We start from the raw sequence: 26165 nt of genomic DNA, 5'->3' as shown, positions 1-26165 counted from the left end.
AAAAATGTAAGTATCGTGAGGTTATATCTTAATTACTTTTGAATTAAAATTTATATTCAATACTGCGGTTTTTCAAATATTAATATGTAAGTAATAAATAAATATAACCGAATAAACGATCCGGGGTTTCCGATAGGCTTAATTTAGAAGTGGTTATTAAAATACCAACGATATGGGTAGGTAACCTTTTGTAAGGGTAACTGCTAGATTTGGTAACCGTTTCAGATAAAGTTTCCTTCCAGTCATTTGAGTTTTTTACTCTATCCAAAAGTATTCAACAGTTGTAATTCTAAATTCAACTTATTATTGAATAACCACTGTTAGCATTGTCTCTACGCTACAACCGACGCTTCGAGTTCAAATTCAGAAAATGCTTATACTTTCACTAAAATATTACTTTTATGTTAAGGCACTATACCATGACTAATTATACCTTATCCTTTGTTAAGCTTATCTGTTGAGTGGTTGTGGTTGAAAAATACCATGCGTTAACATGGTAATATGGGCTTAACCATGCACCGTGATACCTTTGAATCTGCTTATTATGTGTCTGCAGTGTTCGTTGACAAAAATTCTCTAGTTACTCTCTGATTAATAAGATTTAATAGGTAGATAAGTATACACGGTACCATTCAATTATTGATGAACGGAATATGAAATTTGTCAATTTAGTATAAAAATTAAGAATGTGACGATTGGATGACATCCACGGAAACGTAATTTTAACACATACCTAGTTGATAATTATGTTATACATTTTACGCCAACTTAACTGTTATAGCCACCATTTAATTAGGTAATTACGTTATATAGTAATAAGATTGATGGTCGTAAAAAAAGTCTACTTTAAGAGTGTTCAAGGCGCAGGATTATCATTTTATTGTTTCAAACTGTTTCAAATTGTTTCAAAAATAATAATTAATATAATAACTAAGCCATTTATTACTGATTGATTAATAAAGTGAGCTTCGTTATACTATTTACATGCAATAACTTTAAAATTATTTTTTCATGGTATTTAAACTTAGACCTCTGCTGCTTTCATTTACTTATCATGGATTTTACCTATTTAAAAATAGTTATTTGTTATACAAGGGGGCAAAGTTGTATTTTAACACACGAGAAGTAAAATACATTTGCACCCGAGTGTAACACAAAACTTTTCCCCTCACTACAGCGAGGAAACTACAACGCAAAAAAATGCGTTTATAACTGTTTCAGTAGTTCCACAGGTGGTAAATCATCTTTATTACTAGATTCACCTACTTTTGTCAATTTTAAACCAGTTAATTTGACTTTATTCAAGGTCAAATTACTTTACCCACTAGTGGATAAAATGCGTTTTTACCCGCTGATATTAAAGGACAAAACACGTGTTTCCAAGCTAGTGAGGGGAAAATTAACTTACTCGTTTGATGTCGTAACAGTAACAGTAGATTTCAAATGAACTGACGTTAAATGCCTCGCGATAGATCCTGTAGTACCATGACGACACGGAAACTCATTGTTTGTCCGATCCTTGCAGAGAGTACATAAAGCTGAATCTCCGACTCTGGTGGCATATCTCCACACCAAACTTCTCTTCGTTGTTAAGAGTTTCAAACATTAACAGTAACAATACAAAAACTGAACAAAACAACAACGACAATAACTTTTAAATTCACCGCTAAAGTAAAGTGTCAAGGCCTTCAAGTGTTGATCAACTGGGATCTTACAAGTGACTAATTGAAATAAACTAAAATTCTAATCTGCCCCATCCAGATTAAATAAAAAAAATCCCAAAAAGTAAAAATAACACATCGCTCACTTCACTCAGCTTCACGTACAAAAGGCTGCTCGTAAATCTTACTGTCTTTATTACCACGTGGTGGAACTGCACTTATTATTTACAAAATACAACCACAGTAAGATAGCTGAGCTCGTTCGTCAAACAATACAGCGCTTTAAAGGAATATACTATCTAAAAGTATTATTTAATGTACCGTAACTGATAAGAACTGCAGCTATTATTTTTTTTGTCTTAACCGTGGCCCCGCGCACATGTGTGCATATTTTTTTTACCTGGAGTATAATAGACAATAGTCATCGTCTCAAAGATTCACAGAACTTGATCTTTTGTTCATCTACACTGCTGTTTGCCTTGTTTACATTTAAGATTACGTTATATTCTTACATAGTAGCAAGCTTAAATATTAATTAATTAAAGCCACTTGGTAGGTAAATCACTTTTTATAAAAATCTTTTTCATTTTCATACATAATAAATGAAAGAATAAATGTGAAAACCTTAAGAATAACATAATAATGCTTCACCAGAAATATATGGCTAAGCGTCGTGTTCCTGAATTTCATTAGAACTATTGTCCCGGATCCGTAAGTTCACATTTTTGACACATTTGTTTTGATGTATGTTGCGATGTGGCTAAGACGTATCGTTTGCCAAATGTAACGATTAATTTCGAATTGGTTGAATCGATTAGGCCCTATGGACAAGGAGGCGCTTAAACAAATAAACGATTTATATCAACTTACTGAAATGTCATTTAAATCGTAATTACACTCTGCCACAGCACTATTTTAAAAATAAAAATGAATGATAAATGTCATAATAAGTAAATCTTGCGTTATAAATTAATATCGTAAAATACTTACTAACGAAGATCCGCAAAAATGTAACATGTTTTAGATTATGTTTAAAGTAAGCGAAATATTGTTTTTAAGTACTTGATTTTTTTAAACCATTATTACACGATTTTACATTTTGTGGGCGCTGTCATGTGTGAAAAAGAGGTTCTTACTCTTCTTACAGCTCTGGGACAATATTTACTCCATACTATACTAAACTGTCACCACTTACAGTTTTAAGTTAGTGTCGAGTATTTGAGGATTCTGACGGCACATGTCAAAAAAATAAACAATATTAGGCCGTAACGTAACACAGCGAATAACGCCATAAATCACTTAATCTTCTCTTATAAAACAAAGTCCCCTGCTGCGTCTGTCTGTGTGTTTGTGATAAAGTCAAGAACTACTGAACGGGTTTTCATGCGGTTTTCATTTATGAATAGAGTAATCCTTGAGGAAAGTTTAGGTTTATAATTTGTTAAAGTTTTGTTTGAATTGGTTAAAATATGACGATATTTTCTAATCGAGTTGGACAAAATCCCGCTGGCTGAGAGCTTTAATCGAAAACGCTGCCAAAACCGTTTGAGCTATATCAAAATAATGTATTGGAAAATTGTGTCTCTCTAACAGGTCTACAGAAAAGTCCGCGATGGCATATATCTATCTTTTACGGATAACTTATTATAACAATTTTGATGATAATCCCCGTGCGTAGCCGGGGAGAGCCGCTAGTTATATGTATTGTATAAAAATCGAAGCAAAACATAAATATAAGTTTAATTCATACGTAAAAAACTTTCGTCCAGTATTATTTAAGTATAGGTACTAAGTGATAATTCAATAGTAGTCATGATTTGGTTTTCTCCCGGGCGTGTTGAATCTACAAAACGTACGATAAGTACCCAACGGAACCGCCACCCGAAGCTCTGCACACGAACGTAGGTTCGGGTCGGGCGGCGGCGTGTCACGGCCCGCGGCGTGTCACGTGTCACGTGAATCCGGGCGCTAAGGCAAGTACGTACGTACGAGGTACGTACCTTGCCGTGTTCGTGAAATTCGTGATCTTAGTACCGCCGGTGTTAAGGTCACGTAGCTACGGTTCGGCGTGAATCACGTGTATCCAGAGCCCTACTTCTGAGTCATCGGTTGGAAGCAGTACAAAAGACTTAGAGCTATGGTTAGTGGTCGCAGGAAAATAATGTGAGCTAGGGCTGTCCAACTGTCCATATATTTTGTCAGCTAAATTTTTGCCTACATTAATAAAATAATCATTAGCATAATTTGCAGATGAAAGTGGAGAGCTTTGTGTAGTTAATAAGGCAGAGGAGTCATTATTTTTTGGAGTAAATGCTAAGTTCTTTATTCGGTTCCAGACTTTTTTGGTATCCTTGCCAACCTTTTCAAGTTCACTTTTTTCGAAATTTGTTTTAATTTTTTTGAGGAGATCGTTGCAAAAATTTCGGTACCTTTTGTAAGTGATCTGTAATATAGAATTGTCCGGGTTTGATTTAGCTTTCAAATGTAGTCTGTCTCTATTCCGCATGCAGCGTATGAGCCCCGGAGTAATCCATGGTTTAATATTGTGCATTTTTTTGTTTGGCCGAGTGTACTTTGTGTTACGAGAGATGGCATTTTGTATGTTTTGTATTAGGTATGACATAGCAACATCAGCGTCAGCACAATTATAAACCGGGTCGTAGTCAATATTATTTAAATCTTTCTCGAGTTTATTGAAATTTGTTCTAGAAAATAAATGCTTGTGTTGCGATCTCGCAGCCTTGAGGTTAAAGGTTAGTAGTACGGCGTTATGATCAGTGAGTGAAGAATTAGTAACTAATGTCAAAGATGGTATCTGGGATTTAAGCATGACATGGTCTAAGCAAGACCCGCTCTGATGCGTGGGAAGGGTATGAGCCGGGAGTAAGCCATGGTAGGAGCAGAAATTCAAGTATTCTTGGGTTGCTGGGTCTCTGCATTCTGGAAGAATGTTTATATTTATATCACCTATCAGGACAACATTTTTAGAAGATTCTAATGTGTGAAGTAGGGGGCTTAGGGAGTTTAGAAACCCGTCTATTTTTTTAAATGAAGGTGATCTATATATAGCTATTATGGTCATATCTGAGCCAATTTTTATAAGTAGGTTGTTACAGTCTTGTAAATTCGTCTCTTCAATCACGACATCGAGAGTTTTTTAGCGTAAACAACTACCCCGTCATTTTGGTTGTGATTAATTTTACTGCTGAAGGCTACATATCCGTCAAGGGCAGGCAGGTTGCCGCCGTTTTTAGTTAGCCAGCACTCAGTCAGCACAATTATGTCGCATTGGTGGTTAAGTCGTTGTAGTAAAACAGACAAATTATCTATATTTTTAAAGATACTACGAATATTTTGAGTTAGTATTGTTAGTGGTTTAGTATAGCCGGATAGACTTTGTTTGCAGCATTCAACATTACAATAATTAGAAGTTGATATTGAAAATGTATCTAAATCGCTAATTATAGTTGTATTCATTGATCTGAGTAATTAAAGTTATAAATGAAGCTAAAGAATAAATAAAATATATATATATATATAACCTAGTATGTATACCTTGTGTGTAAAGTCAAGAAGCGATCTTAGGAGTGGCGCTCAGCAGGCGCCTTCATAATCTATAGAATTTATGTATCTCTGCTCAGCCTGTTTCTTGGCAGGACATTCAAGGTCACCTGTTTTGTGATTGTGGGGCTTCTTGAAAAATCTGCAGGTCGCACATCGGGGGGCTCCGCTTTTTTGAGCACTCGTTGTCCGAGTGCCCCAAGTCGCCGCAATACCCGCACGTGTTGTCTGCCTGCTTACAGGATTTCGCGGCGTGTCCAAACTGCTGGCATTTGAAGCATCTGGTGACAATGGTGAAATCTCTCACAGGGCAGGAAGACCAGTTGACGAAAACTCGACTTTGGGATACTAGGGCTTTGCGTATCAAGCTTGGAACTTCGATGACGTAGTTGACGGTCTCAGCATCTTTTTTCCCCGATTTATGGCTAAGTTTAATAGAGGCTAGGAACTTATCTCTGGTGGTATCCGTCAATTTATCGGCTAAATTTTGCTCGAAAATGCAACTGAAAACCTCTTGTTCTGGCAGTGCAGTTGGTACGCCGACGATGACTATCCGGGGCCTGCGTTTACGGGGCTCATCGATGGTCAGATCTGCAGGTGTTTTTTGAAACTGTTCCTTGAGCTTCTCTATATCAGCCTTGGATTCCGTGCTAATTATTACGCCGCCATTTTTAACCTTGCGTAAAGCTCTGACGTGAAGCTTCATCTGCTCAGGTTTAATAAGCTTTTGGACAAGGTTTTTTGTCTCCTCACTTGATTTCAACTTGTCAGTAGGGTAAATTGCTACTGAGCTCAAATTAGCGGGTTGGACCAGGTTTTTGGAGGTACATCTGACCATATCGGCGAAGGAGGGCGAGTTCGGGGAAGGAGAGCAGGTTTTCGAGGACTTCTCTATCGATTCCTGTAGGGCCTGGATACTGCACAATACTGTCTGGTTGTCTTTAAGGGAGTCAATAGTGTTGCGCTGCAGGCGAGCCGTCTGTTTCAGAGACTGATACAGGACTGCCATTTGAGATGTTCCTGAAGAAACTCCGCGGCAGATATCGTGTACACGACTTTTTTGGTCCGAGTTTAATTTTCCTTCCTTAGCAATGGCGCATATCTCCTTGAGGGACTTCTCGATGTACTTTATCCAGTGCTGTATATCATGCGTCGATAGTACTTGCTCTTGGTCGCTGGGCGCTTGCGCATTCTCTTCAACAGCGGGCGGCGGCACAGGGGTAGATGGAGGACTACGCTGTATTTTTGAACTCCTGCCAAAGGGGCTCTGGCCGTTACTATCCATTTCAATAAGTTATTTAGTTACTATTTAAACTAACATAGTCAATAAGTCTGCACAAACACGCGTGACACAGAAACGCACTTGATGCATTCGCGATCGCGATCTGGGGCAATATTTTTGCACACGATTTAATTTGCGAGTAACAATTATAGCACGTCCGTTCGCAACGACGAAACGTAATATAGTGATGATGAAATGATATATGAAATGAACAAATGCTTTTTTTTTTTACAGAATGCTATCGACAGTGCTATTGTCGATCAAATAGTGCCGAAGGTAAATAAGAATATGTCCGCTTTTAACAGAAAAACTTTACTGGTTCAGCGGTTACGCATTTATAATATTACTATAATTAGATTAAAATTATGTTAACTTACCTACCTAATTAATTTAACTTTTTTTTGTTAACAGTCTGGACTCACGGAGGCTCATAGCCTTTTGCGCGAGTTATTGAAGTGAGTACTTAAACAAAAAAATATTAAACTTCACGCTTTTTGATTTTATACAAACGGGACTTAATTAGGCAAACCATTTTAAGTAGTTGTTGCCTACGTACAAATTCATATCCCACTTATATCTGTCTGATCTTATAGTGCAGAAAAAATGGAGATTACTTATTTAGCTATCTATCAGAGCGGACCCCAGGCTGCCATGAGCCCTGGCAAATACCGGGATAACGCAAGGTTCATCTTATGAATCATTATTAATTGAGAACATTCCTTACGCCTCAGTTTAATGTTAGGTACAGCGGGGCAAATCTCGACTGGGGGACAAATGTAACTGGTCAATTTTTTCCATGTTCTACAATGTTTGTTTCCAAAAATAAATATTTAAAAAATGTGGTATCGATTTACAGGGCACGTCTGGAGGAAGAAGACGTGACCGGGGTAAGATTAAATATTTTATGAAAAATAGAGCTGTAAATAAACTTTTTCACGTTTTACTATGACAAGCTTTTATTTCAGAGTTTTGAATGATTCACAGTTATTTTCATTAGACTTATATTGACCGGGATATAGACCGTGATTACCTTTTTGATTTTTGTCGAGCTCCCGATACCACCCGCCTTCGTCAGTTTTCCGTGATCATGATGCATGCAACTGCGTCGAAATATCGGTAGCTCGACAAAAATCAAAAAGGTAATCATGGTCTATTTCCCGGCAATGCTGGAGTTTCGTAAATTTTTAATAATTTCTTCGATAAAAATATGATAAATACGATAATTGAGACTGAAAGTAACCAAAGGATTTCTGTAGTTAAACAACGTATGAGAAATGGATGAAAATTTAAAGAAGAACAATAGTGATAAACGCAAACGGAGAACGCTAAGAGCAAAAATTATATTCATATTTTTTACTTATGGGGATTCGCTACAATTGGTCTTGCCTCAGTATTTTGTCCTTACCCCATCTAACCTATCTATATATTTATTTCCTTACCTAGAATACTAATGGAGTTATCCACAAACGGGCACAAGAAATGATGAGGTAAGTGGTGTGTACCACTTTTTACAGCGAAATTTGCGTATCCGTGCATTTAAAGTAAAAATAAATAAATATGCGTCACGATACTTGCTAGCTTGCTACGTACCTAACTGTACGAACACTGGGAAAAACAGTGATCACAAATTTTATAAATATGCACAAGCAAAATTGGAAACAATACCAACAAATGAAATAGATAATCGCTGTAAGAGGAAAAAGTAAGTATACTAACATACTTTTAAAACAACATATTTTTAAAATAGACAAAAATTGCAGGCATAAATAATCGTCTCCAATATAGAGGTATATGAAATGCGTTATTACCTAAAATCGTTTTACTTCTTTATTTACATTTTGTGAACTCAACCGTGAGAAACTCCGTGTGTACTTACCTGAAATTTATTGATTTTGTAATTTTAAACGGAGTTTAAAAAGGTGAATGTTATTATCGACACTATAAATTTATACGATCTAATTAAACATTATGCTAATACATTAAAATTATTTGTTTATTTACGTACTCTTCGTATTGACAGAAAGCCATTTGGCGTTTCAAAGTCCGCCGTAGTTGTAACCGCTAGGTGATGCTGTCATCGTGCACCCAGCCAATAGAACTAGTATTTTAAAGAATTTCGATCCTTAACTTGTTACCTATATATAATACGTAAACTAACTTAAGTACTCGTACATAAAAAATAGGAAAATAGTTGAAATATCTTAAATGCTTTTATTATTGTTTGTATTGTACGTGTAGTCATCATCTTTTTTTCAGAAATCTTGTAGCAGGCGAGGTAAGTATTTTTTTAATTACCTATATGTAGGTTTGAGCAATTTTTTTAAGGCCTACTTGCATTAAACATTTAACTCGGGGTTAGTGGGCTGTCATCTGTCAAATTCCATATAAAATGGTGGGTTAACCCTCCATTTCCATTGGTGCAAGTGGCCCAAAGTGTTTTGTTTCAAGAATATTCTAAATTGTATTGTGTCTGTTCCTTGTTACAGGATAGGTCAACAGGCTAGGACATCATGACGACAGTAGGTACGTAACATTTTATTGCTTACAATATGGATTTAGGAGTCATATTGAGTTTACATACTGCTTCAATATTCATAATAAGAGCATTTTCACATTATCATATTTATCGTTTATTCCATCACTAATTATGAAATTACTTGTCAACAGATCGAAAAATCATCAATCATCTTAGTGAAGCAACTATAAACAGCAAAATATTTGAAATAAAAAAAATATTTTCTTTAATTGAATTTATTTAGTATTTTTTTAGTCCCAACATGACAAGAATAATTATATTAACTTTTAAGATAAATTAACGTTTTTTAATAAGCATTTTTGGGTTTTGCTTCCTTGGTCGTCATATTAGGTTTCTATTTGTCCCCTTTTATGTTATATTTATTTTAAAGATTTATACTATATTTATATCTACTGTTAAACGTCTTACAATACACGTTCAGAGAGAAAATTTATAACTCGTCTCGATTTAAAACACTCTTTTCCGCACTTGTTCGTAATGTACAGTCGAGTTCATAAATATATGTACATTTCTTCACTCGATGCAATAAGGCGAAAAAATGTACACATATTTATGAACTCCACTGTACCTACCTACCTACAGTATAAGTGCGTTTTCACATTATCCGATCCGATATCTGATGTCGGACCGATAATCCATACATTACAGGCGCCATCTTGATTTTTTTCCGACATTTGATATCGGATCGGATAATGTGAAAACGGTCTAACTATGAACATAATACCAAATTGTTTATTCCTATTTGTTTTGTCAAAGGTAACCTAAAAAACTCAGTTTAAATAAAAATTCGATCCACTTTCATGAAAATATTTTTACTGCGGGAATTATGACATGAAATTTTTTGTAAGGTATTCCGTAAATGTATTGATGATGTTTATCTGAAAATATAAATATAATTAAAATATTAAATTTTTTGTACATTTCACTAAAAAGTGAGGATTTACTCATTTTTTAGGGTTCCGTAATGAAATAGTTATTTGTTTTACAAGGGGGCAAAGTAGTATAAACCGCGAGCGTAGCGAGTGGTTCAAAAAGTGGAATCTTGAGCGTTGCGAGGGTATCAAGGCACGAAGGTTAAACAAACTTTGCCACCGAGTGAAACACAAAATTTTTCACCACACCAACACGAACAAAATACTGACATAAAACATCAAAATAAATGAAATCCATCAATTTATTCAATATTCATGATCCAAAATCATCATTTATAGGTAAAATCTAGCAGTCAGATTAAGACATCGAGTTAAAATTGTTATGAAATTACTTTGCCCCCTTGTGGATAAAATGCAATTTTGCTATCTGTTTTCGAATAGCAAAGAAAGCCTTTACCAGTTGGTGTGGTGAAAAGGTATTTTCCTCTCACTAGCTCGGAAACACGTGTTTTGTCCTTTAATACCAGTGAGTAAAAACGCATTTTATCCACTAGTGAGTAAATTAATTTGACCTTGAATAAAGTCAAATTAACTGCTTTAAAATTGATAAAAGTAGTTGAATCTAGTAATAAAGATGATTTACCACCTGTGAAACTACTGGAAGCAGTGATAAACGCAGTTTTTGCGTTGTAGTTTCCTCGCTATAGTGAGGGGAAAAGTTTTGTGTTACACTCGGGTGCAAATGTATTTTACTTCTCGTGTGTTAAAATACAACTTTGCACCCTTGTATAACAAATAACTATTAATATTAAGGAATAAGTCACATAATTGATAATTAAAGAAGTTTACTAATAGAGCAGATAGGTCTTCAAAATCTTACAATATTCTGACATGTAACGATTTTTGGGTTGGCATTATTTTCCAAATGTAGTTTGAGTTTTCTAAATGTGGCTTACCACAAAGGCGAGATATTGTAGCCTATGAGCCGTCATCATTATCTTCCACCCGGTATATAATATAATGTAGGTATTACGATACAAGTACGTAAAAAAGGATTTTCGAAACGAATGGCGATAAATTAAAACACGACCGAAGGGAGCGTTTTAAATCGACACGAGTTACGAATTTCCCTTTCGCACGTGTATCGTACGACGTTTTTCAGTACAGGATGGCCATCCGAGGTTTCGACCTGACATATAATGAATCACTTCTCGCACTAGTGCGAAAAAAATGCACCATCGGTACTGAAAAATAATATGCAACAATATGCTACAAAACGTAGCCCGTAAAATTTATTATTTGATATATTGATTCAATGAAAAAACCTTGTTTTAGAAGGCAGTCCGATGTTATTAATCGAAATCTGTAAAAATAATAAAATAAGTAAGATTCATGTTTATTTCATGGTTTATGTACTGTCAAACACATCATTATTAACGTGGTTGCTGGTCCAGAAGTTTACCTACAATCTCACCATCGCCATGTGCCGTGGCCGAATGGCATTTCTGCAACGCGAAACGACAACGAAACGCCGCGGAAAGTAGTCTGGTTCAGTCGCGCCAATACGCTAGAGCGATAGAGATAAACATCTACGAGCGTTTCGTTTCGTGAGCGTTTCGTGAGCGTTTGTGCCATTCGGCTACGTACCCTGTCCTTCTGGAACAAATCATAAAGATAGATATATCTAAAACATAGGACTTACTCAGGAATATGATTCCTAGTTTTTTCTTCGAAACATGTGATAATCTGTGAGGACCACCGCGTGGGTTTGGCAGGTTACTGTGGAATTAATAGTGTTTTTCATTTCTATGACCACTGCGCCAAAAGTACAAGTATAATTTTCAGAAAAGAATATACAAAGATAATGCGTCTACTTTCAGTTACTGCGTTACTCGTAGTGAATCTTATACTTTTAAACGAGCAATTCTTGTATATTTATTTAATTATTTATATATTTATATATAAAGTTGCCGTCAATAGAATTTGTGAACAATGTAAACAAACCTCGTAGTCAAAATGTCTTTAATTTCCATTCTAACTCATCAGATACTGACTAAACTGACTGTTATTTAATCAATTCGTGACACATTATGATCCTCAACCTTTAATAGTATTTTATGCAACAGGCGTTTAAAGGAGGTCAAAAAAGACAAGTGGCGTGGGTAACAATTTGAGGCGAAGCCGAAAATTGTTATTAAGACGCCACGAGTATTTTTTGACTCAGTTAAACACCGTTGCATACAATACTTTTTCTACGACCATGCACTTACTTTTGAATCGTTTTCTAGAATAACTTTCGTGAAATTAGCACTGTTTCCTATAAGTATTTTGACTTGTCCTCTGCAATGTTTCTGCACTCACCCTGTCGCTCGCACTTCCCCGCGCCGCCGCCCGCCCCCGGCCGGCGCCCCGCGGCCCGCTATATCCCTTAAAGGCTACCTAACAATGCTTTAAGAGCTATATCGTATGCGTGGGTGCGCGGGGCGCCGGGCGGGGGCGGGCATCTTTTATGTAGGGTTTTAACGATCTATGCACGACACGGTAAATGACGAATAACAACACGGGAGTAGAAAAAATAATAAAATTGTGCTAGAATATTGATATTTAAAAAAATAGTTTGTTTACATTGTTGACAATTTCTATTGACAGCGATTTTACCGACGATCTCGGAAACCGCTCTAACGATTTCGCTGAAATTTGTTATGTGGGGGTTTTCGGGGGTGAAAAATCGATCTAGCGTAGCCTTAGATCCCGGAAAACGCGAATTTTCGAGTTTTCATAAGTTTTTCTTTCGCGTTAGTAAACGTAAAATATAGTCGTTAATTTCGCCGCGCGCGCATCGATTCCGCTTAGCTCAGTCGTACGAGGTCGGTCTAATGTACGCAGATAGATCGTAGGTGTCAGGGTTCCGAATCCCGTCCAGAAATTAAGTTTTTGTTTTTGGTCTTTTTTTTTGTTTTTGTATTTATAAGAGTTTTTTTATCTAAAGACGTGATATATTAAAATAGAACCGAGCGAAGCTCGGTCGCCCAGATATTATTAAATTAATTGAATATCTGACCTAAATGGAAACACTACATTTTTGACACGATCGAGTTTGTCCAAGATCGGGCAGTCAAAAAGGCCTACTTGGGGAGACCGATTGGACGCCGTCCTGCTGGACACCCAAAATATCGTTGGGCGGATAGAGTGGAGGTAGACCTCCGTGAGCTCGGCGACGGCGAAAGCTGGCGCGATATCGCTCAAGACCGAGTCAAATGGCGTGCTCTTGTGTTGGAGGTCAAAACTCGTTTAGGGTTATCGCGCCAGCCAAGTAAGTAGTAGTAAGTAGTAAGTACATTTTCAACGCTTTCACGCAACTTCCATGATAGATCATGAAAGTAGAATAAAAGTCTTATTCATCAAGCTGTGAGGCAAACGATATTGAAGTTAGAAATGTAGTAAAACAAAATACATACGTCATTCAAGCCTGTATTCCGAAAAGGAGAAGATGAAACTGCTGAAGTTTCAGTGTCACACTTTGCACTGAGATTGAAAGAAAATTTAATCGTAATACTGCAATGACTGGCTCATCACAGCGCAAATGAACCCGCAGTCGGCTTCCACGACAGCCACGGGAGGAAAGGGTTGGTAAAATTCTTAACCCATCACCAAATGGGGAACACGGGGAGGGTGACTAGATTTGTACAGACAACCAATTGGAACTATGGCCTCTCTACAACCATGTCAAAATGACAAGCAGTAACAGATTTCTTACAGTCTGATTTATTAACGTCACTATGACATAGTTCTACAGTGGCCTAGGGTTCCAATTGGTTGACTGTACATGAATTTAAAGAACAGTGTGAGCAACCGAATGAACACACGCTCACAAAACGCTCCCAATAATATCTCTTTCGTAGCTCTATCGCTCTTGCGTAATGGCGCAACAGAGCCAGACTGCCTTTTCTGCGGCTTTTCGCGTCGCAGAAATGCCATTCGGCTACCGGGCTGATTTTAATTAACATCCGGGACCCTAACTACGAACCTGGGTATATCTATACCTCCATTCATGTATTTGCTGTGAACCAAATAAATTAACAATTAAGTAAATATGGTAAAAGTTAAAACATGGAAATAATGCTAAAAACTAAGATAGTCCTTTTGTATTTTTTTATATTTTGGGAGTGATGTAAATGTCTTATGTAAGTGATTACTTATATCTTATATCAAATACAAACCTACTTAAGGTTTGTATTTTGTAGTTATACATATTTAGTGATGAACTGGAAATAATACCATCAAAGAATTAATTTCTTTGATTATACCTTTTATACACATTTAATAGTTAATTGTGCCACATTTGATTTTTCTTCTTTATACTAACCGATAATGGTCCTCGTCTTCATTATCAATATCGATACACTGCAGAAAAAAAGAATATCAAACCAGGAAATTAAGAGAGGCTAATCCACCTAAAGACAAAATAGTGGTAAAATAACAGCGAACGTATTACACGAACAAATGAAGAGGTTAAAAACAGGTCGGCCAGTAACAGATCGGCTAGTTTTGTATTTGCTTGGTTAACCATTTCTGTGCAGATGACACGAGAGGTGTGTCATCAAGGTTTTTTGCATGTGTCGTATGACACGCGAGAAGTGTCATTTTAAAATCGACAAGTTGTTCGCCGCCTCAGCGTAAAGTTTTCGAAAATCGGCTAACCAACATTCATAACTACAAAAAAATGCGCCATTTATTTGTCTACGTTTTTAACACCTAATAATACCTAAAAATACAAGGTAGAAGGAAAGCAGATTTAGTGTATTATTTCATGTCGATATTAAGTAAAACCAGGCAGGCAATTATGGTCGAGCGATAAATAACAAATTAGCAGGCCGTCCCTATCGCACTATATGTAAGTGCGATAGGGACGGCCCGATGTTTTATCATCTATCTATTGCCCTACAACACACCTGTACTATAGTGATGGCAACCACTAGCATCAGAGCAATCATGACAAACACTCTGCGAACCATGTTTCCTGAAACGTAAAAGTTGAATCAAAATAAAACTTAATGGGTCTTTTTTTTTCAAAGTTGTCCATGCCACTTTTTCTGGATTTGGAAAATTTTATGTGGTTTCCACTCAGAATAGCGAGCTATTTCAATCCTAATAGGAGAAAAAAAGTGTCCCAAGGTTTTTTTCCAATTTCGTTACCATTTTTAGGGTTCCGTAGTCAACTAGGAACCCTTATAGTTTCGCCATGTCTGTCTGTCTGTCCGTCCGTCCGTCCGTCCGTCCGTCCGTCCGTCCGTCCGTCCGCGGATAATCTCAGTAACCGTTAGCACTAGAAAGCTGAAATTTGGTACCAATTTGGTATCAATCACGCCAACAAAGTGCAAAAATAAAAAATCGAAAAAATGTTTTATTAGGGTACCCCCCCTACATGTAAAGTGGGGGCTGACATTTTTTTTCATTCCAACCCCAACGTGTGATATATTGTTGGATAGGTATTTAAAAATGAATAAGGGTTTACTAAAATCGTTTTTTGATAATATTAATATTTTCGGAAATAATCGCTCCTAAAGGAAAAAAAAGTGCGTCCCCCCCCCCCCCCCTCTAACTTTTGAACCATAAGTTTTAAAAATATGAAAAAAATTACAAAAGTAGAACTTTATGAAGACTTTCTAGGAAAATTATTTTGAACTAGGTTTAGTAGTTTTTGAGAAAAATATGGAAAACTACGGAACCCTACACTGGGCGTGGCCCGACACGCTCTTGGCCGGTTTTTTCATACATTTTGCATGGCGGTAATGGAATCCGAATGGAAGGTTTGAAAAATGTGTGGAAATCGTGGGACATTTTTTTTTCCTATCAGGATCGAAAGACCTCGCAATTCAGAGTATGAATCAAGTAAAAAAATACCCATGTTACAAAAAAAGGGAGGTGGACAACCTTGAAAAAAACCGGCCAAGAGCGTGTCGGGCCACGCTCAGTATAGGGTTCCGTAGTTTTCTGTATTTTTCTCAAAAACTACGGAACCTATCAAGTTCAAAACAATTTTCCTAGAAAGCCTTTATAAAGTTCTACTTTTGTGATTTTTTTCATATTTTTTAAACATACGGTTCAAAAGTTAGAGGGGGGGGACGCACTTTTTTTCCTTTAGGAGCGATTATTTCCGAAAATACTAATATTATCAAAAAATCATCTTAGTAAACCCTTATTCATTTTTAAATACCTATCCAACAATATATCACACGTTGGGGTTGGAATGAAAAAAAAATTCAGCCCCCACTTTACATGTAGGGGGAGTACCCTAATAAAACATTTTTTTCCATTTTTTATTTTTGCACTTTGTCGGCGTGATTGAAATACATATTGGTTCCAAATTTCAGCTTTCTAGTGCTAACGGTTACTGAGATTATCCGCGGACGGACGGACGGACGGACGGACGGACGGACGGACGGACGGACGGACAGACAGACATGGCGAAACTATAAGGGTTCCTAGTTGACTACGGAACCCTAAAAATGGCCCTTATAAGGAAACAGATTCGGACCAAACTAAGTTGGCGACTATTATTATAGCCACCCCTGTGCACGGGTTAAGTAAACGTCATAGATTCGTCATAGGTTAGAACTTCGATAAGTTTGACGTTTAAAATTACCTTTGCACAGCGAGGGTGTCAAAACTAGTCAAAATGGCTGCCAACTTACAATAGCATGACTCTAATAGTTTCCTATGTAAACTTACACTGAGAGAAATTTGCATTGTGAATTTAACAAGTTCGACTTGTTGCGGTTTATCCGTTTGAATCAGCCAAACGTATGTTTAAAACAATATGACGTGTCAGGTTGTTTTTATAAAATCGACTTGTTGATTCAAATATATTGCCGATTCAAATGACAAGTAGCTTGTTTTTTGAACCAAAGAGCACGTAGGCGCTATTTTAACCAAAAAACTTGTTGAACGAACATGAAAACTGGTTGTGTTTTGTCTCAGTGTAAAAGTGTATGAATTCGTTCGTTTGGATATAGTCTCCCTAGATTGACGTTTCATTAAAATTGACTTGTCGATCATTTATCGGCATAAAATCCGGCATTTGTTTTTTAAATTTATATTTTTTATAAAACTAGGATAAAATAGTAGTAGGACAACAAAACATACTCATTTTTAAAATACGCAAGTTAAAATGTTAACATTTGCTAGACTAAGGAAAACAACACCTAAAGCGCTTTGAGATTTCTAAAACTTAACCTTTGTCAAATATATAAAATGTAAAATTTTTGTGCATTTATTATCATATTTTATTATGACAACCGGTCTGGCCTAGCGCGTAGTGACCCTGCCTGCTTCGCCGCGGTCCCGGGTTCGAATCCCGGTAAGGGTATTTATTTGTGTGATGAGCACAGATATTTGTTCCTGAGTCATGGATGTTTTCTATGTATATAAGTATTTGTATATTACGAGTATATCGTTGTCTGAGTACTTGCAACACAAGCCATCTTGAGCTTACCGTGGGGCTCAGTCAATCTGTGTGAATGTCCTATAATATTTATTTATTTATTTATATTCTTATAACACTAAAACTCCCCGTTCTCTCATAATCATTAGGTACATCAGTACCTTTACCGAGAAAAATCGAAAGTCGTGCGAAAAGATTTTCCTTCGTGTTTTTCCCGAAACTTTTGTATTTGTCATGCTAATTCAATCACTGTCAGTATGTCTTGTACTGTGACTGACTGAAATAGTATGACACGTTCGTTCGTACGTTTCTGCAGAAGCATGTTTCTCTGTGACTCGAAAAGTGGCCAATAAGAGACTATGATAAGAATTTATGATAAAAATAACTATTGACATGTATACAATTATGATTCAAGATATGCTTACGAACCTGAAGTTATAGCTCCGTGCAATAAACTGGCGTAAAATCTGCGCACTGCCCTATTTTGTGAAAATATTTTTATGATATCGAACACACTTCTTGGGATTGGAAACAAATTAAACATGCTGGGCAGTTAACGCAACATCACGGTTAATTTGTTATAGCTAGTACTTAATTAATGTAGTTTTCGCTGTGCAATTAAGCTGCGGAGTGCAAACGATACACGTGCAGTGAACATTATTTTTCTTTTCAAAAAAAAGCATTATATTATAAGTAACTTTGTTTGGACTATATATACTTTTCAAATTGTATTTCCTTGCGGTCTTGTGATGAATATTGATCGTTTTACATAACTACTATAGGGTTTTTTCTTCCCTGTGTGCGTAGCCGAATGCACAAACGCTCACGAAACGCTCACGATAATATCTCTTTCGTAGTTATCTATATCTATCGCTCTTGCTTATTGGCGCGACAAAGCCAAACTACATTTCTACTAGGGCTCTGGATACACGTGATTCACGCCGAACCGTAGCTACGTGACCTTAACACCGGCGGTACTAAGATCACGAATTTCACGAACACGGCAAGGTACGTACCTCGTACGTACGTACTTGCCTTAGCGCCCGGATTCACGTGACACGTGACACGCCGCGGGCCGTGACACGCCGCCGCCCGACCCGAACCTACGTTCGTGTGCAGAGCTTCGGGTGGCGGTTCCGTTGGGTACTTATCGTACGTTTTGTAGATTCAACACGCCCGGGAGAAAACCAAATCATGACTACTATTGAATTATCACTTAGTACCTATACTTAAATAATACTGGACGAAAGTTTTTTACGTATGAATTAAACTTATATTTATGTTTTGCTTCGATTTTTATACAATACATATAACTAGCGGCTCTCCCCGGCTACGCACGGGGATTATCATCAAAATTGTTATAATAAGTTATCCGTAAAAGATAGATATATGCCATCGCGGACTTTTCTGTAGACCTGTTAGAGAGACACAATTTTCCAATACATTATTTTGATATAGCTCAAACGGTTTTGGCAGCGTTTTCGATTAAAGCTCTCAGCCAGCGGGATTTTGTCCAACTCGATTAGAAAATATCGTCATATTTTAACCAATTCAAACAAAACTTTAACAAATTATAAACCTAAACTTTCCTCAAGGATTACTCTATTCATAAATGAAAACCGCATGAAAACCCGTTCAGTAGTTCTTGACTTTATCACAAACACACAGACAGACGCAGCAGGGGACTTTGTTTTATAAGAGAAGATTAAGTGATTTATGGCGTTATTCGCTGTGTTACGTTACGGCCTAATATTGTTTATTTTTTTGACATGTGCCGTCAGAATCCTCAAATACTCGACACTAACTTAAAACTGTAAGTGGTGACAGTTTAGTATAGTATGGAGTAAATATTGTCCCAGAGCTGTAAGAAGAGTAAGAACCTCTTTTTCACACATGACAGCGCCCACAAAATGTAAAATCGTGTAATAATGGTTTAAAAAAATCAAGTACTTAAAAACAATATTTCGCTTACTTCAAACATAATCTAAAACATGTTACATTTTTGCGGATCTTCGTTAGTAAGTATTTTACGATATTAATTTATAACGCAAGATTTACTTATTATGACATTTATCATTCATTTTTATTTTTAAAATAGTGCTGTGGCAGAGTGTAATTACGATTTAAATGACATTTCAGTAAGTTGATATAAATCGTTTATTTGTTTAAGCGCCTCCTTGTCCATAGGGCCTAATCGATTCAACCAATTCGAAATTAATCGTTACATTTGGCAAACGATACGTCTTAGCCACATCGCAACATACATCAAAACAAATGTGTCAAAAATGTGAACTTACGGATCCGGGACAATAGTTCTAATGAAATTCAGGAACACGACGCTTAGCCATATATTTCTGGTGAAGCATTATTATGTTATTCTTAAGGTTTTCACATTTATTCTTTCATTTATTATGTATGAAAATGAAAAAGATTTTTATAAAAAGTGATTTACCTACCAAGTGGCTTTAATTAATTAATATTTAAGCTTGCTACTATGTAAGAATATAACGTAATCTTAAATGTAAACAAGGCAAACAGCAGTGTAGATGAACAAAAGATCAAGTTCTGTGAATCTTTGAGACGATGACTATTGTCTATTATACTCCAGGTAAAAAAAATATGCACACATGTGCGCGGGGCCACGGTTAAGACAAAAAAAATAATAGCTGCAGTTCTTATCAGTTACGGTACATTAAATAATACTTTTAGATAGTATATTCCTTTAAAGCGCTGTATTGTTTGACGAACGAGCTCAGCTATCTTACTGTGGTTGTATTTTGTAAATAATAAGTGCAGTTCCACCACGTGGTAATAAAGACAGTAAGATTTACGAGCAGCCTTTTGTACGTGAAGCTGAGTGAAGTGAGCGATGTGTTATTTTTACTTTTTGGGATTTTTTTAATCTGGATGGGGCAGATTAGAATTTTAGTTTATTTCAATTAGTCACTTGTAAGATCCCAGTTGATCAACACTTGAAGGCCTTGACACTTTACTTTAGCGGTGAATTTAAAAGTTATTGTCGTTGTTGTTTTGTTCAGTTTTTGTATTGTTACTGTTAATGTTTGAAACTCTTAACAACGAAGAGAAGTTTGGTGTGGAGATATGCCACCAGAGTCGGAGATTCAGCTTTATGTACTCTCTGCAAGGATCGGACAAACAATGAGTTTCCGTGTCGTCATGGTACTACAGGATCTATCGCGAGGCATTTAACGTCAGTTCATTTGAAATCTACTGTTACTGTTACGACATCAAACGAGTAAGTTAATTTTCCCCTCACTAGCTTGGAAACACGTGTTTTGTCCTTTAATATCAGCGGGTAAAAACGCATTTTATCCACTAGTGGGTAAAGTAATTTGACCTTGAATAAAGTCAAATTAACTGGTTTAAAATTGACAAAAGTAGGTGAATCTAGTAATAAAGATGATTTACCACCTGTGGAACTACTGGAAACAGTTATAAACGCATTTTTTTGCGTTGTAGTTTCCTCGCTGTAGTGAGGGGAAAAGTTTTGTGTTACACTCGGGTGCAAATGTATTTTACTTCTCGTGTGTTAAAATACAACTTTGCCCCCTTGTATAACAAATAACTATTTTTAAATAGGTAAAATCCATGATAAGTAAATGAAAGCAGCAGAGGTCTAAGTTTAAATACCATGAAAAAATAATTTTAAAGTTATTGCATGTAAATAGTATAACGAAGCTCACTTTATTAATCAATCAGTAATAAATGGCTTAGTTATTATATTAATTATTATTTTTGAAACAATTTGAAACAGTTTGAAACAATAAAATGATAATCCTGCGCCTTGAACACTCTTAAAGTAGACTTTTTTTACGACCATCAATCTTATTACTATATAACGTAATTACCTAATTAAATGGTGGCTATAACAGTTAAGTTGGCGTAAAATGTATAACATAATTATTAACTAGGTATGTGTTAAAATTACGTTTCCGTGGATGTCATCCAATCGTCACATTCTTAATTTTTATACTAAATTGACAAATTTCATATTCCGTTCATCAATAATTGAATGGTACCGTGTATACTTATCTACCTATTAAATCTTATTAATCAGAGGGTAACTAGAGAATTTTTGTCAACGAACACTGCAGACACATAATAAGCAGATTCAAAGGTATCACGGTGCATGGTTAAGCCCATATTACCATGTTAACGCATGGTATTTTTCAACCACAACCACTCAACAGATAAGCTTAACAAAGGATAAGGTATAATTAGTCATGGTATAGTGCCTTAACATAAAAGTAATATTTTAGTGAAAGTATAAGCATTTTCTGAATTTGAACTCGAAGCGTCGGTTGTAGCGTAGAGACAATGCTAACAGTGGTTATTCAATAATAAGTTGAATTTAGAATTACAACTGTTGAATACTTTTGGATAGAGTAAAAAACTCAAATGACTGGAAGGAAACTTTATCTGAAACGGTTACCAAATCTAGCAGTTACCCTTACAAAAGGTTACCTACCCATATCGTTGGTATTTTAATAACCACTTCTAAATTAAGCCTATCGGAAACCCCGGATCGTTTATTCGGTTATATTTATTTATTACTTACATATTAATATTTGAAAAACCGCAGTATTGAATATAAATTTTAATTCAAAAGTAATTAAGATATAACCTCACGATACTTACATTTTTATTCATAACTTATAGAGACTGCATCCGATCTTATCTTCTCTCATGAAACGCCGCTGGCGGACCGGGCGTGTCACGTGAATTCGTACGTACGTACGTACGCATCTACGTACGTACGTACGCTAATTTCACGTGATTTATTTTCACGTGACGAACGAACCAGAAATCCGTTGCCGTGTATCACGGCAACGTGCGTACGGCTACGTGTTCACGATACACGGTCACGACCGGGAGCCCTAATTTCTACGGAGTTTCGGTGGTGTCTCGCGTCGCAGAAATGCCATGCGGCTAAGCGGCCTGCCCCTCTAGCACAACTTGCCTTGTCCATACTTGAAGTCGCGCTTGATGTATGGACTCGCGCGAGACAAGGCAAGTTGTGCTAAAGGGTCTGATATGATGAATTAAAGTGGCACTTTTCTTTCCTGCTAGGAGGGACCATAATGACATTTTTGTACGCTAAGACAGTATTATTTTTTTGCATACAAAAAGACACTAAATTATATTACGAGGGTAAAATATTATTACATTTTTTTATTATTATTATAAATGGGCTTACTCTTGGCCACAGACTAGCCAAAGGCAAAGACGTGGCCTACGATGGCGTTAGCCTTTTTAGGGTTCCGTAGTCAACTAGGAACCCTTATGGTTTCGCCATGTCTGTCTGTCCGTCCGTCCGTCCGTCCGTCCGTCCGTCCGTCCGCGGATAAATTTGGTACCAATATGTATATCAATCACGCCAACAAAGTGCAAAAATAAAAAATGGAAAAAAATGTTTTATTAGGGTACCCCCCGTACATATAAAGTGGGGGCTGATATTTTTTTTCATTCCAACCCCAACGTGTGATATATTTTTGGATAGGTATTAAAAAATAAATAAGGGTTTACTAAGATCGTTTTTTGATAATATTAATATTTTCGGAAATAATCGCTCCTAAAGGAAAAAAAAGTGCGTCCCCCCCCTCTAACTTTTGAACCATATGTTTAAAAAATATGAAAAAAATCACAAAAGTAGAACTTTATAAATACTTTCTAGGAAAATTGTTTTGAACTTGATAGGTTCAGTAGTTTTTGAGAAAAATACGGAAAACTACGGAACCCTACACTGAGCGTGGCCCGACACGCTCTTGGCCGGTTTTTTTTTTAGTTTCAATCATCTCTCCGTCTTTGTACTTTGACTGTCTGCATATAGGGTCCCCGTCCCGCCCTCCCCACCACATCTAGGGTCTCGCGAGCGTAGCGTCGGGCCAACTGTATAAAAAGACCTAGCGTGGCCCTCGCGTCGACGCGACGTCAGGCATTGCCATACAGTTGGCTCGATGATACGCTCGCGAGACGCTAGATGTTGGGCCTAAGTTGCCTACGCCAAAATTCAGAATACCTAATGAATCTTGCGCGGAAGAGAAGGATTCGCAAAACATATTAATTCCACGGCATTAAGGGGTTGAAAAAAAAAACGACATTGTGACAAAAGTGTGTCAACATAGTTGTGTTCAGACTTGACTTTGTATTATTAGATATTTATTAAACGTAAGTCTGTTTTCACATTATACTATCCGATATGTCGGAAAGAATGGAAGGATATCAATGGGAAAAATTCAAGATGGCGCCTGTAATGTATGAGATATCGGTCCTACATCCGATATTGGATCGGACAATGTGAAAACGCACTAACAATGCTGTTAACCCTTAAATGCATAGTGTAAATTTACAAATTGAAATAAATATATCTATAATATAATATACACAGTTTATTCGCGATAAACATATTATTCAGTAGTTATATCCAGATTGATTCATATATTCTTAATCTTCTTTGAATCCGTCCTTTTAAGGGGTTCCTTTTGTTAGCGTGACGACCTCTATGACCAGCTAGCCAATTATAAGTACGGGAATCTGTAGTGACACTGTGAAATAAAATAATCTGGTGGGGCACTTCCTCTCTAGATATTAGTCTGAAAACTAATAATACCTACCTATTATACACGAGCTGTGCCTATTGTCTATATTTTTAGGTATTTGAATAAATATAGACAAAATCTACCCTTAAAAGGTTCTTTAATCCACTTGAGCGTAAATAAAATCCAACCACACACCCACGACCAACTAAGAAGGTTAAAACAGGCCAGTGAGCGATAAATCTACACAGAAAACGCAAAAGTAAAAATCGATTTTCTTGATGCCAATAAAGTTAAGTTAAAGTGTTGTCAGTGTTGTCACATTGAAGTTACGATGGTACTTATAGCGCTTAACTATTTATTGCATTTTCCACATCAAAAAAAATAACCAAAACTGGCTCGAGAAAAAATCAGTGTACCTACGTAGCCGAATGCCCAAACGCTTCACGATTCGCTCACGATTCGCTCACGATTCGTTCACGATTCGCTCACGATTCGTTCACGATTCGCTCACGATTCGTGAGCGTTTCGTGAAGCGTTTGTGCATTCGGCTACGCTGGTCACTAAATTTTACGAGAATCGGTTGAGAACAAAATAAAAGAATACTTTGACTATAGATCTTACTCGTTATTAACGAAGTATGGTTTCCAAAGTGCCTGGTTTACCTGCCTTTTGAGAAACAATCAAAATCACATTTTAGATTAAGAAATAAATTAAATTTTACATCAATTACACATGCCGTATTTTTATGAATATTTAAGGAGGCGATCATAACGCTGATACTGTATCAAAAACAATATGAAAGTAGTGTACCTGCTTAGTTTAAAATTTACCAAAATTCTCCTCAATTTCCGAAAAATACACCATGCGAGTGACAGTGCCTCAAAATAAACAATCTCTAGGATTAACTCTCCCCACGCGCCACATTATTTTTATACCTCTAACGCCGTAGCTTGCGTTGGCGACGGTCGCGCGACGGCGATGCGACGCATACGAAATCAAACCTTATCGATATGGAAGTATGAGACGCGACGGCGACGGTCGCGCGACCGTCGCCCACGCAAGACACGGCGTATTTTGCTACAGAATGTGCGCACGCGTTACAAATTTTATAGCCCATCTTATCCCAACAAATTACACCCTCATTTCAGAACGTAGAGTTTTTATTTGGATGCAACGGTTTTGATTTTTATGGATGGGAGGGGGGCGGGACGTTGGCGTCGAGAGTTGTCTCATCCTCCTTGCGTTATCCCGGCATTTGCCACGGCTCATGGGAGCCTGGGGTCCATTCTGACAACCAATTCCAAGATTTGGCGTAGGCACTAGTTTTACGAAAGCGACTGCCATCTGACCTTCCAACCCGAAGGGTAACTAGGCCTTATTAGAATTAGTCCGGTTTCCTCACGATGTTTTCCTTCGCCGAAAAACGACTGGCAATATCTAATGACATTTCGCACATAAGTTCTGAAAAACTCATTGGTACGAGCCGGGGTTCGAACCCGCGACCTCCGAGAATTTTCTCATTTTGTACAAAATAATAAACTTTCTTCGTAACGGATAGGTTTATGAATAAATAAGTCCAAGACATCCATTTAATGCCTTGTATGCTGGTATTAGTTACTTACGGTCTGACTTCTGTAAGAACGCCTTCACAAGTATGTTTTTGACACTGTAAAAGGACTATGGAATTTTAGCGTTTAAAAACCGGCCAAGAGCGTGTCGGGCCACGCTCAGTGTAGGGTTCCGTAGTTTTCCGTATTTTTCTCAAAAACTACTGAACCTATCAAGTTCAAAACAATTTTCCTAGAAAGTTTTTATAAAGATCTACTATTGTGATTTTTTTCATATTTTTTGAACATAGGGTTCAAAAGTTAGAGGGGGGGGGACGCACTTTTTTTTCCTTCAGAAGCGATTATTTCCGAAAATATTGATATTATCAAAAAACGATCTTAGTAAACCCTTCCTGATTTTTAAATACCTATCCAACAATATATCACACATTGGGGTTGGAATAAAAAAAAATATCCGCCCCACTTTACATGTAGGGGGGGTGCCCTAATAAAACAGTTTTTTCCATTTTTTATTTTTGCACTTTGTTGGCGTGATTGATATACATATTGGTACCAAATTTCAGCTTTCTAATGCTTACAGTTATTGAGATTATCCGCGGACGGACGGACGGACGGACGGACGGACGGACAGACAGACATGGCGAAACTATAAGGGTTCCTAGTTGACTACGGAACCCTAAA

General features: G+C 36.8%; 2 long non-coding RNA genes across 2 annotated transcripts; one reads left to right on the top strand and one right to left on the bottom strand.

Moving 5' to 3' along the window:
• The first annotated feature begins 6910 nt into the window (after positions 1 to 6910).
• Positions 6911 to 9252, top strand: LOC125230716. Its single transcript, XR_007177550.1, has 6 exons — positions 6911 to 6959; positions 7361 to 7391; positions 7948 to 7991; positions 8761 to 8779; positions 8991 to 9027; positions 9172 to 9252. It is a non-coding gene; the product is annotated as an uncharacterized LOC125230716 (long non-coding RNA).
• A 14494-nt stretch (positions 9253 to 23746) lies between these two features.
• On the bottom strand, positions 23747 to 25617 carry LOC125230468. Its single transcript, XR_007177520.1, has 3 exons — positions 25539 to 25617; positions 24538 to 24582; positions 23747 to 23922 (listed from the first exon to the last, which is right to left on the bottom strand). It is a non-coding gene; the product is annotated as an uncharacterized LOC125230468 (long non-coding RNA).
• Positions 25618 to 26165: the final 548 nt, after the last annotated feature.

The sequence above is a fragment of the Leguminivora glycinivorella genome, chromosome 10, assembly GCF_023078275.1.
Source record: "Leguminivora glycinivorella isolate SPB_JAAS2020 chromosome 10, LegGlyc_1.1, whole genome shotgun sequence".
Classification (NCBI taxonomy): Eukaryota; Metazoa; Arthropoda; class Insecta; order Lepidoptera; family Tortricidae; genus Leguminivora; species Leguminivora glycinivorella.
Note: the sequence above shows the minus strand (reverse complement) of the source record. Positions and strands in the feature narration are given on the sequence as shown.